Raw genomic sequence first — 13833 nt, 5'->3', positions numbered from 1 at the left:
TCCTTAATTTGACCTGACTCTATGAGGGAATGCAGCACATTTTTTCCTACTAGGTCTCCTCATTCATTGGTTCACTCATTTTTCCAAGGAATGATTGAATTCATCCATTCTTCCTTGTCTCTCTCTCTTCTTTCTTCCCTTCTTCCATTTCCCCCTTGATTGTAGAAATTTGAGCAGCAGGGCTGCATCCCCATGGGGCTGCCTTGTGAGGTTATGCTCCGAAATAACAACACAAAACTATTCATTTCAACACTGCCTGCCCCATTATTTTCAGCCTCTTAACCCATGTCTAATAATGTATGTTGCAGCACGAGGTGCGCTTAGAAGGAAAGATTTAGCATGTCTGACCTGGTAGCTGGCTGTATCGCCATCTGCCTCAGAGTGCAGAGCTACCATTTCTGCCCATGGGAGAGGTGCATGGCATCTCTAAGCTCAATTCCTATTCCTCCCAGCATTCTCTTATGTTTATTCCACCCACCTATGTTCTAACTTTGCAGGCCAAACAGTTTCTTTATTTAATTAACCAATGACCTATACTCCACCATTACTCCTATTTCTGTTTAAACAAGAACGGAATCTTTAACTTTAACATAGCAAAATTACATATAACAAAACAGTTATCAAGCAAGAATTACAGTTACAATATTTATATCTATTTTATCTTTTATCATAACAATGGAAAACTATAACTATCTATCTATTCTTCAACTCCATCAGAGACTCCATAACAATACAATATTACCTAAGCAAACAAAAAGTAAGCCATTTTCAAACTCTAGAAATGACAGAGACATCTCGCTGCCTGGACAGTCACCCAAAGTTCCTCTGTATTGCTGGTGTTTCCATCATCAGCCTACAGGCCCATAGTTTCCAGCAGACATTTCCATGAAGCCGGAAATTTCAAAGGCAGTCACTATCTGCTTGTCTTGGAGAATGTTTTGCTGACCCTTTCCTTAATCAGGAACACGAAAAGATCATCTCACCTTTAGGCAAGTTCAGTAGTCCTCTCTCTGAGTGTTTTCTGTGTACAGTTTATGCAACAATCCAGGCAAGAGCAGTTTCTTCCCCAAATGGCTATCACACTCCATTAGGATCCTCTGTGATGCCCATCTTCTTCCTGAAGTAGATATGTGCTGCCAAGTGTAGAGTGTCTCACTGTCATGAAAAACCCTAAGGTACTAAAACATTAAATAGCCTATTTTGTAGTCTAGAGAGTTATGAATAATGCCTATCTGACTGAAATATATATATCTATGTAGCTAGAAAATCTAACTAACATGACTACAAACTTGACTATTATTAATGATTATCCATTAATAACCTATATACATTATATTTTTAAATGAACTACACAATCACAATACCTTAATTAAGATCAAAAATGCATATACATATAACAAAATTGACCTAAAATCTCTATCAGTAAAGCAAAATCTATACTAATGCAAATATTCATATCTATATCACATCCCACTTTAAATGTAAAAGAACGTTTATAAGCCATATTTGGGAACGTGGGTGCAGTTTCTTCTCTCCAAAATGCTTCCTGCTGAATGGTGGCATCATTATTGATTTATCTCAGTTGGCAGTTGAGCGAAGCAATTTTTTAAAGGTGTTCACAGCAACCTTTAAGTAGGGCGTGGTCCATCCTACCATATTAGGATAGAGGCATCCACAGACTATCACCCTCTGTGAAAACAAAATAGAAACTCCTTTCCAAAGCATCATGTCCTTAGATCCAAATTTCAAAGTCAAGGCATTTTCAAAATATCTATGTTGGATTATTTCAGCAGCTTTTATAAAGAAACATCTTTTAGCAGCTATTGCTACTGCCTCAAAATTCAAATGATTCAAAAAGAGCATAATAGCATACAATATCAAAATTCGCTGTGAATTTTCCATCTTTGTGCGCTTCAATTTAACCTCTATTTTGTTTACTTTTCCTTTTTATTTTTTGCCTTTTGAGACAGGTTCTCTGTATCTTTGACCTGGAATAACTCTGTATACTTGTCTGTCCTTGAAGTCTCAGAGATCTGCCTCTCTCTGCCTTTCAGGCATTGGGATGAAAGGTGTATGCTACTACACATTGAACTCACAAAGATCTTTTTGTCTCTGCCTTCAAGGCACTGGTATTAAAGGCGTGTGCTACCTCACCCTGAAGGTACAGAGGTCAATCTCCCTCTGCCTCCCATGTGTTGGGTTTCCAGGTGTGTACTACCACACCCAACTACTCGCTTCCTTTTTTTAGTTTTAAGAACTTCAAATTTCAGCCTGCACATATTTTTAACACACTGTAAATCATTTAAAAATTTTCTTTGTCTTTGAATCTCTCTTTACTCTATTTCTCTCTCTGTTTTTCTGACCACATGAGTCTTTCATTTACCAAGCAATCTCAGTAGGACTAAAGCCGTGGCTTTGCTGGCCAGATGTAGCCCATTCCTTAGCTTTCTGCCATTCCAACTTTGTGGCTGAGGTACCGAACAGAGCCGCATTCAGTGCCACAAGTCTACAGTGTTTCAAGGTCCTTGCCATCAAAGAGGCTGCAACAGACAACACTCAAGCCCTCTTTCTGTAGCTGGCCCTCCTTCCTCAAACAGTCAGAGTTTGCCCAGGCAGGATGGCCCAGAAAGCTGGCATTTTAAAACAACACAGTTTTTTTTTCCTGCTACTGCTGAAAACATACAAGCATTCAGTTGGCTTTTATCAACACCGTTTAAATGTTTTGTGGCAGGACCTCTTAAGGGCTGCAGGGTTTTGCAGCTGAAGCTGAGTCAGCAAGCCTCTTTTAGATGAGAGCCCTTGCTTTCTTCTAGCAAGCAGAGCAGACCGAGAAATCGCTGCTACTAAGAAAACATGCTTTACTCTTTCCCAAGCTTTCTCAGGCTTTCAGTAGATTCAGTTGTCCACAAGGCTGCAAGCCATTCTGTTGTTATTTGAGCAGCGAGGCTGTGTCTCCAGCACCACGGCCGCATGAAGGTTATGCCTGAAATAAATACACCAAAACTTTATTCTTTTAAACAATGCTGGCCAATTAGATTCAGCATTTTAACCCATTTCTAACAATCAGTGTAGGATTATGAGGTGCACTTACCAGGAAAAATTCAGCATGTCTGACATGGTGGCTGGCTGCATCGACATCTGCCTCAGAGAGCAGAGCTATGGCATCTGCCGGGGAGAGGGGAGCATGGCTTCTCTGAGCTCACTACCTCTTCCTCCCGGCATTCTATATTGTTTACTCCACCTACCTATGTTCTAACCTATCAGCTGAAGCGGATTCTTTCTTTAATTAATCAATAAACTTCTTCTGTCACTTTATTCTTTCAACAGCTTGCCCATATAAATCTCCCATGTGTCTTCTGTTGTATAATCTTTCATTTGTAAAGAACTTGCACTCTCAGGGGAGGATTTTTCTGACATCTCTGTGGATGGAGATCATATGAGGAAGATCAGATGAGCAACCATGACAACTCTAATGCTGTAGAGTTAGGTGGACCAGAGATTGATGGCTGACATTCCTGTGCTATGCATCAGATGCCCCTGAACTCTGGCCCTGTTGACAGACAGGCAGACATCCAGTTGGTCACACATACTTAACTCATTCGGGTTCACAGATACTGTAAATGGAGTTTTAATTCTTCTCCTAAACTAATAAAAAAACCAAGATTAGGAGAAGAGAAGAGCCTGAAGTAAGGCCTCAAAATGGGTCATTTTGCAAAGGAAAGGTTACCTGCCTCCATGTATGCTGTCTCCCTTTCATGTCAAATCCATCCTTCCAGTGTCTAGCTAACAGCTAACCATAGGATTGAACCCAACTGCCTTTGATTTCTGAAATAAGTGCTGTCTCCTTAAGATCTCATAACAGCACAGGAAGGTTTGTAAGACTGTCCCAGCAACAATTTAAAGCAATTCTAGGACACCAAAGATGCAGCAAATTTGGTTAATTGGTAATATAGATCGTTCTGATGGGACAAAACAATTTAGAATTAAAAAAAAAACAGATTGGTGTACTCACGATGAATTTATGTGATATGGCACACACAGGCTTCTGGTTCTGAATACTTCATGCTCGGTGGGTTTTGGGGATTGTCGTGACCCTGAACCTAGCTGGAGGCTTTGGGGCCTTGAAAGGACAAGACTTAATATTTCAGGACATCCTTGTACTTCGTCCCCACTGTTTACTGATTTCCTTACAGAGAATGAGCAGCCATCTACTCCTGCTGCCATGCCTTCCCCACATGAACAGAGAGAAGACCCTATACACACAGGTCGCTTGTATCACATGTGAAGGCATAAGTCACAAACAAACTCCCACAGCAGTTTAGAATTGTGATTAATAGAATGATTAGTTCTTGAAAGGGGAAAAACTTAGAGATCACAATCCCTGACAAAAGCCCTCTGCAGGATCAGAAAAGTAGCCTTGTAGCCGGAAGGGAACATGCCCTCTGCAGGATCAGAAAAGGAGCCTAGTAGCCGGAAGGGAAGCTCAAGCAAGAGATCAAGCTGAAGGTAGAAGTTGCTTTGTAAAAGAGAGAGAGACCACAACTCAATGGGCTGGTATCTCAGTGGCTATTCAGGAAACATCACAGAGAAAGGATCTGCTTCATGCATGAGAGTCACCGATGATTTCCCTTTAAGAAAAAAACCCATCAAAACTCCCAATAACATCATCAGCATTCAACAACATGTCTATGATTTCTTTGCCTTGCCTTTGATTGTGCAGTAAATGATGCTGATAGTTAATCTGTGCAATTAATGCAAATTTCCTTGTAACTGACTAGACAGAATTGACAGGTTATCTTAAGCACAGCAGGGAGTCACTCTACGATGGAACTGGTTCATCATCACCTGTGTGACAGTGACATAATTAAGATCTTTCCTTTGTCTATAAATCTCATTATGTTCAACATGATATGTTGTCATACAGATTTCTTAGGGTTTTGTCCCACTGGTGGTTTCCTTGGTATGCTTACATAATTTTTTCCAGATCCAATCAGTTTTGACATGCACTCTCAGCTCCACGTCATTGTGTTCCCCTTATGTTCCAGTCCAGGCATTTTAGACCTCTTGTAACTGTTGTAAGAGTATCTCATGTTCCACCTAAATGATTTAGGGTTCTATTTAGGCTGGGTTTTATCTTCCATCACTGAGTTCATTGACTTTCCTTGGGCATAATTCCTGGGACACTGAGCCTAACTCCTGGGGGATTCCTCCAGTTATTTCTCCTTTCTTAGATAGTTTACACTCTCACTATTACTGTGAGAGTGTTTCTGTAGCAAATATTCTTCTCAAGATGAGAAGAAACTTCAATATTACAATCCATTTGTTATTGTGCTTTAAATACTCACACACAAACACACACAAGTTAATGCACATACACTGATGATATCTCAATTTATGGGGCCATTCTGGGGATGTCAAGATCGATATCTCTCGAGTGGTTCTCAGAAGGCCATAGGGTGACCCTCTCTAGGTACTTAAGCAGGGAGGAGAAGTTGACCGCACTGTGACATGTCCCTAGGAACTATGTGTGCCTTGTCCCATAGTCAGACTGATGACTTACTATCTTGAAAACCACCATGGAACGTTTTTTTGGCAAATGATGGAGATCAAGTCAAGGTCAAAATCAAAAAACTAGATGGAGCTTCCAAGCTCCAGTGGAAGAGCAGATGGATGGAGAAAAAGAGCAAGGATGTCTGGAATATAAGGGCTTGGTCCACACTATGAGACACTGTGCCTGAACTAAGGGGATTTCAACTAATCCAGTGACCTGGGAATGAAAGAACATGGGATCAAACTGGAAGCTCTGAATGTGGCTGACAATTGGGGCAGACGGAGAAGCTAAAGATAATGGCACTTGCAATTGTCTGCATATCATACACTGGCCTTTTGTGATCATATTTTTTGTGGATGCATACCTTGCTAAATCTGGATGGATGAAGGGTGGGCTTGGACTTCCTACAGCTCAAAGTACCCTGCCCTGTATTTGGACTGGTGTTTGAGTGGAGAGGTTTATTTGCGGAGCAAGAAGAATGTGGGAGGAGGAAGAGGAGTGGAACGTTTGATAATTATTATTATGAAGTAATGGAAAAATCAATAGAAAATAACCAATGAGGACATTGGAGCTAGGAAAAAAAAATCATGTTAGTTGTTGATTCAGACCAAAAATTATTTTACAGAAAAAAAAAAAAACACATAAAGGGTTTGAGTTACTTGGAAAATATGACTCAAGTAATTGGGAAGAAGATTGGGGTTTTTATTTTGGGTCTTCATGGGGCTGTATGAGCAGCATTTTAGGACCTGTATGCTGGATATCTCAGGGGTTAGTAGGGAAGAAACCTAGCTAGGAGGAGTTTTATGACATAAGTAGAGCCTTGATGATGTCACAAAGCTTTGGTTGGGCGTGGCAACTCTGTTCCACATGAAGCACTGGTCTTCTTTGAAGGTGGGCTTACCATCTTCACGGTGGCTGAGGAGGTCAGTTCAGCTCTTGGGCTCCACAACTGTTCAACCGAATTTCCAGAAGTTGGAATCTAGAGAGCCAAGATATTTTCTTTTGGTAAATATGTTTAGGAAGCAACTAGGACCTCTGTAGTCAAAGAAAGGTTTCTTTCAAATCTGCTCTGGGTCCAAAATTTATGTCGTTAACAGCTCCTATATTTGATAGCTGGGGACGGTTAATGTCGGGTATTCTACCCACTCTATCTTTGCTAAAAATGTCCAATTCCTCAGTCCACTTAAATGGCAAAGATCCTCTTTGTCCATATGTGTTTTTAAAGGTAATTATTTCTAATAGGTGCTGTTGCACAGATTAATGTTTCTTTCTTTTGGCAGTTTGACTCACAGTACTCACTTCTCTAATGAAGATACAGAATATCTTTATGTAATCAACCTGGATCTGGATCAGGAGACACAATAGAGAGAGCCAGTGGACTGGAGTGCCATGACCTTGGGCAGGTGGTTATAGATCAGCCAACTAACCAGTAGCTTGAGTGGTAAGGAGAGGAGTGGCTGTTCTTTGAATTCTTTGCCATCTGTTCAGATATTTCTTTCTCACTTTAGGTATAGGCATAGCTTCCTCTCTCATTGATATAGTAAGTCAGGAAGTAGGTTTCTCAGTAGAGGTCAATTGCATTTTGCAGCAGGAATATGTCTCTGATACATATACTGAGCTGTAGACACGAGTTTGATAATTTTCCTATTAATTTCTTAAGAACATATTACATTTAGGTATCCAAATCTATTCAGCCCTCCCTTTTTCACCTGCTCCAAAGTTATTCCTAAAAAGAGCCTTGACCTCACATCCTCACCTTCTTGTCCTTGCAGGCACTTATGGTTGAGGAAACCACTTTGTGTCTGAATTAAACTGAAGAGTTCTTCCTATGTAGAGATTGGCAGCTATGAAGCCCAAGCACAGAAACAGAGCCAAGAGACAGTGGAACAGGAGTGCTGTGGCCTATCTCAGAAAGTCTCCCGCCACGATGAAGATGCCTCTCAGTATGAGTGGCATGCCACATCTCCAGAAGAAGAATGGGCCATCGCTCCAGAAGCAAAAACTTAGTAAGCCTTTTGAGGCCCTGGAGAATATTGTTGGCCGCAGAATTTCTCATGGCTGGAAAGAAGCCAATGAACCAGTCACCCATTGGAAAGCCATCATTCTAGATCAACTGCCAACATATACCTCTCTCTATTTGTTGAAATATGATGGGATTGATTGTGTCTATGGCTTGGAGCTTCATAGTGATGAAAGGATTTTAAACCTGAAGATCCTGCCTAACAATGTGCCATTTCCTCAGGTGACAGACACTCATCTCTCAAACACCATAGTTGGCAGAGCAGTGAAACATACATTCATGGGCACAAATGGCTCTAAGAATGACTGGAATGGGATGGTCCTAGAAGAGGTGCCAAACATGAAGACCTGGTTTTATATTACCTACAAGAAAGATCCGGTCTTGTACATTTACCAACTCCTGGATGACTACCGGGAAGGCAACCTCCACATCATGCCAGGCTCTAAGGAAGAGTGGAGTGGCGTGGTCCCAGATGAGGTGCAGACCATAACGACCTGTTTCTACATTGTCAACGAGAATGATCCGGTCCTGTACCTTTACCACCATCATGATGATTCCATTGAAGGCAACCTCCACATCACGCCTGAATGTCCTCCAGTAGAGGTGACTTTGGAATTAGGCAGGGATTCCTTGGAGGGCAAAAGAGTGCAGTACAACAAAAAAGATGGAACCCAAGAGATAGGTAAAATTATTTGCCAAGTTCCCAACAAACCTTCTGTGTATTTCATCAAGTTTGATAATGACTTCCATATCTATGTCTATGATTTGGTGAAGATCTGTTAAAGTGAAATTCTCAAATTTTGAGGGGCAGACATAATGCTCTCCTTGGGAATGTGTTTTTTCAGAGATACCTCAGGTCTTCTATGAATCCTGGTATCTTTTCCAATGGATTATTCTATTTCAAAGAATAAAAATTTGTTAACATGTTGTGTTATTTGGTCAATGATGGATTGTGTTTGGTGGATGGGGCATCACAGAAATACATGCCTCAAAACAAAGCAGGATTTATGGTCTTTTCCCCTTGGAGAGTAAAGGACTGGGGATGCGTGGTGTGGTAAAGGACAAGATGGCTGTCAAGGAAGCAGTGGAGAGGGGACAAAAAGTTGTATGATATCGGGGCTGTATGAAGCTTGAGGGAAAACCATGTCAAATGGAAAGATGTGACTGATATCAACGTGAGGTATTGGGACTTAAGAGGATAAAGAGTAGATTAATCAGGAAGGGACACAAATGTATACTCAAAATCAGAGAAAATTAGGTTTCATTTGATGAAAGGGTTAATTCGTACCGGCTGTAAGTCAAAGGATGTTTGATCTCCACTAGAGCATGTTGCTTAGTGAAAAGTGTCACCGCTCAGTTGCTCTTCTGCAGTAAGTTGGACATCAAGCTACCTACTTAGTTTTGCCAGAATTCTGTCTGCCACCTACTTTGTCATGCCTGGATTCGGTATGCCTTGAACTCTCATAGGTCTTATCCATGCCATCCAACCCTTGTCAGTTCATTTAAATAATTGCCCTGCCATATGTGGAAAACAGTGTTCCCTTTCATTGATCATGTTCTGTAGTACTTGGGCTATAAAACACACTCACCCACACACAGGATAAACATGTACATATGATGCCCACTAGTGTGTGACATGCACACATAGGATGAATGCACCGAACTCCATAATATCAGTAAAGTAGGGAATCCATGATGCTAGGTGGAGTCTGGCAAAGACCCCACACACCCATCAAACTGCCAAATACCAGTATGGTACTGATGTCTGACTCCCATCCTGTAAGGAACCTGCCATCCTGTAACTGGGCTATTTTTGGTTCCTTCATCTTCACAAACTTGGTTAAAATGTGAGAGTTGTCAAACTGGGAGTTAGGGTCCAGCATGTAGATCAGCTGTCCCAGGTCAGGTGATTTGGCTACAATTTGGGTGAGAAATTGTACCAGGGAATTCTGGTACACCCTCTCCTCTTCTTCTCGCTGTCCTCATCATCACTCTTGTGGGTGGGCCTGGAGCACAAAGAAGGTAAAATGGAATAAGCCTCCTCCTTAGTGGAAAACCTTGTCAATCCTTAATTTGACCTGACTCTCTGAGGGAATGCAGCACATTTTTTCCTACTAGGTCTCCTCATTCATTGGTTCACTCATTTTTCCAAGGAATGATTTAATTCATCCATTCTTACTTGTCTCTCTCTCTTCTTTCTTCCCTTCTTCCATTTCCCCCTTGATTGTAGAAATTTGAGCAGCAGGGCTGCATCCCCATGGGGCCGCCTTGTAAGGTTATGCTCCGAAATAACAACACAAAACTATTCATTTCAACACTGCCTGCCCCATTATTTTCAGCCTCTTAACCCATGTCTAATAATGTATGTTGCAGCACGAGGTGCGCTTAGAAGGAAAGATTTAGCATGTCTGACCTGGTAGCTGGCTGTATCGCCATCTGCCTCAGAGTGCAGAGCTACCATTTCTGCCCATGGGAGAGGTGCATGGCATCTCTAAGCTCAATTCCTATTCCTCCCAGCATTCTCTTATGTTTATTCCACCCACCTATGTTCTAACCTTGCAGGCCAAACAGTTTCTTTATTTAATTAACCAATGACCTATACTCCATCATTACTCCTATTTCTGTTTAAACAAGAACGGAATCTTTAACTTTAACATAGCAAAATTACATATAACAAAACAGTTATCAAGCAAGAATTACAGTTACAATATTTATATCTATTTTATCTTTTATCATAACAATGGAAAACTATAACTATCTATCTATTCTTCAACTCCATCAGAGACTCCAGAATAATACAGTATTACCTAAGCAAACAAAAAGTAAGCCATTTTCAAACTCTAGAAATGACAGAGACATCTCGCTGCCTGGACAGTCACCCAAAGTTCCTCTGTATTGCTGGTGTTTCCATCATCAGCCTACAGGCCCATAGTTTCCAGCAGACATTTCCATGAAGCCGGAAATTTCAAAGGCAGTCACTATCTGCTTGTCTTGGAGAATGTTTTGCTGACCCTTTCCTTAATCAGGAATACGAAAAGATCATCTCACCTTTAGGCAAGTTCAGTAGTCCTCTCTCTGAGTGTTTTCTGTGTACAGTTTATGCAACAATCCAGGCAAGAGCAGTTTCTTCCGCAAATGGCTATCAAACTCCATTAGGATCCTCTGTGATGCCCATCTTCTTCCTGAAGTAGATATGTGCTGCCAAGTGTAGAGTGTCTCACTGTCATGAAAAACCCTAAGGTACTAAAACATTAAATAGCCTATTTTGTAGTCTAGAGAGTTATGAATAATGCCTATCTGACTGAAATATATATATCTATGTAGCTAGAAAATCTAACTAACATGACTACAAACTTGACTATTAATAATGATTATCCATTAATAACCTATATACATTATATTTTTAAATGAACTACACAATCACAATACCTTAATTAAGATCAAAAATGCATATACATATAACAAAATTGACCTAAAATCTCTATCAGTAAAGCAAAATCTATACTAATGCAAATATTCATATCTATATCACATCCCACTTTAAATGTAAAAGAACGTTTATAAGCCATATTTGGGAATGTGGGTGCAGTTTCTTCTCTCCAAAATGCTTCCTGCTGAATGGTGGCATCATTATTGATTTATCTCAGTTGGCAGTTGAGCGAAGCAATTTTTTAAAGGTGTTCACAGCAACATTTAAGTAGGGCGTGGTCCATCCTACCATATTAGGATAGAGGCATCCACAGACTATCACCCTCTGTGAAAACAAAATAGAAACTCCTTTCCAAACCATCATGTCCTTAGATCCAAATTTCAAAGTCAAGGCATTTTCAAAATATCTATGTTGGATTATTTCAGCAGCTTTTATAAAGAAACATCTTTTAGCAGCTATTGCTACTGCCTCAAAATTCAAATGATTCAAAAAGAGCATAATAGCATACAATATCAAAATTCGCTGTGAATTTTCCATCTTTGTGCGCTTCAATTTAACCTCTATTTTGTTTATTTTTCCTTTGTATTTTTTGCCTTTTGAGACAGGTTCTCTGTATCTTTGACCTGGAATAACTCTGTATACCTGTCTGTCCTTGAAGTCTCAGAGATCTGCCTCTCTCTGCCTTTCAGGCATTGGGATTAAAGGTGTATGCTACTACACATTGAACTCACAAAGATCTGTTTGTCTCTGCCTTCAAGGCACTGGTATTAAAGGCGTGTGCTACCTCACCCTGAAGGTACAGAGGTCAATCTCCCTCTCCCTCCCATGTGTTGGGTTTACAGGTGTGTACTACCACACCCAACAACTCTCTTCCTTTTTTTAACTTTAAGAACTTCAAATTTTAGCCTGCACATATTTTTAACACACTGTAAATCATTTAAAAATTTTCTTTGTCTTTGAATCTCTCTTTACTCTATTTCTCTCTCTGTTTTTCTGACCACATGAGTCTTTCATTTACCAAGCAATCTCAGTAGGACTAAAGCCGTGGCTTTGCTGGCCAGATGTAGCCCATTCCTTAGCTTTCTGCCATTCCAACCTTGTGGCTGAGGTACCGAACAGAGCCGCATTCAGTGCCACAAGTCTACAGTGTTTCAAGGTCCTTGCCATCAAAGAGGCTGCAACAGACAACACTCAAGCCCTCTTTCTGTAGCTGGCCCTCCTTCATCAAACAGTCAGAGTTTGCCCAGGCAGGATGGCCCAGAAAGCCGGCATTTTAAAACAACACAGTTTTTTTTCCTGCTACTGCTGAAAACATACAAGCATTCAGTTGGCTTTTATCAACACCATTTAAATGTTTTGTGGCAGGACCTCTTAAGGGCTGCAGGGTTATGCAGCTGAAGCTGAGTCAGCAAGCCTCTTTTAGATGAGAGCCCTTGCTTTCTTCTAGCAAGCAGAGCAGACCGAGAAATCGCTGCTACCAAGAAAACATGCTTTACTCTTTCCCAAGCTTTCTCAGGCTTTCAGTGGATTCAGTTGTCCACAAGGCTGCAAGCCATTCTGTAGTTATTTGAGCAGCGAGGCTGTGTCCCCAGCACCACGGCCGAATGAAGGTTATGCCTGAAATAAATACACAAAAACTGTATTCTTTTAAACACTGCTGGCCAATTAGATTCAGCATTTTAACCCATTTCTAATAATCAGTGTTGTATAACGAGGTGCACTTACCAGGAAAAATTCAGCATGTCTGACATGGTGGCTGGCTGCATCGACATCTGCCTCAGAGAGCAGAGCTATGGCGTCTGCCGGGGAGAGGGGAGCATGGCTTCTCTGAGCTCACTACCTCTTCCTCCCGGCATTCTATTTTGTTTACTCCACCTACCTATGTTCTAACCTATCAGCTGAAGCGGATTCTTTCTTTAATTAATCAATAAACTTCTTCTGTCACTTTATTCTTTCAACAGCTTGCCCATATAAATCTCCCATGTGTCTTCTGTTGTATAATCTTTCATTTGTAAAGAACTTGCACTCTCAGGGGAGGATTTTTCTGACATCTCTGTGGATGGAGATCATATGAGGAAGATCAGATGAGCAACCATGACAACTCTAATGCTGTAGAGTTAGGTGGACCAGAGATTGATGGCTGACATTCCTGTGCTATGCATCAGATGCCCCTGAACTCTGGCCCTGTTGACAGACAGGCAGACATCAAGTTGGTCACACATACTTAACTCATTCGGGTTCACAGATACTGTAAATGGAGTTTTAATTCTTCTCCTAAACTAATAAAAAAACCAAGATTAGGAGAAGAGAAGAGCCTGAAGTAAGGCCTCAAAATGGGTCATTTTGCAAAGGAAAGGTTACCTGCCTCCATGTATGCTGTCTCCCTTTCTTAGTCAAATCCATCCTTCCAGTGTCTAGCTAACAGCTAACCATAGGATTGAACCCAACTGCCTTTGATTTCTGAAATAAGTGCTGTCCCCTTAAGGTCTCATAACAGCACAGGAAGGTTTGTAAGACTGTCCCAGCAACAATTTAAAGCAATTCTAGGACACCAAAGATGCAGCAAATTTGGTTAATTGGTAATATAGATCGTTCTGATGGGACAAAATAATTTAGAATTAAAAAAAAACAGATTGGTGTACTCACGATGAATTTATGTGATATGGCACACACAGGCTTCTGGTTCTGAATACTTCATGCTCGGTGGGTTTTGGAGATTGTCATGACCCTGAACCTAGCTGGAGGCTTTGGGGCCTTGAAAGGACAAGACTTAATATTTCAAGACATCCTTGTACTTGGTGCCCACTGTTTACTGATTTCCTTACAGAGAAT

The sequence above is a fragment of the Microtus pennsylvanicus genome, chromosome Y (assembly GCF_037038515.1).
Source record: "Microtus pennsylvanicus isolate mMicPen1 chromosome Y, mMicPen1.hap1, whole genome shotgun sequence".
In the NCBI taxonomy this organism is placed as follows: Eukaryota; Metazoa; Chordata; class Mammalia; order Rodentia; family Cricetidae; genus Microtus; species Microtus pennsylvanicus.
Note: the sequence above shows the minus strand (reverse complement) of the source record.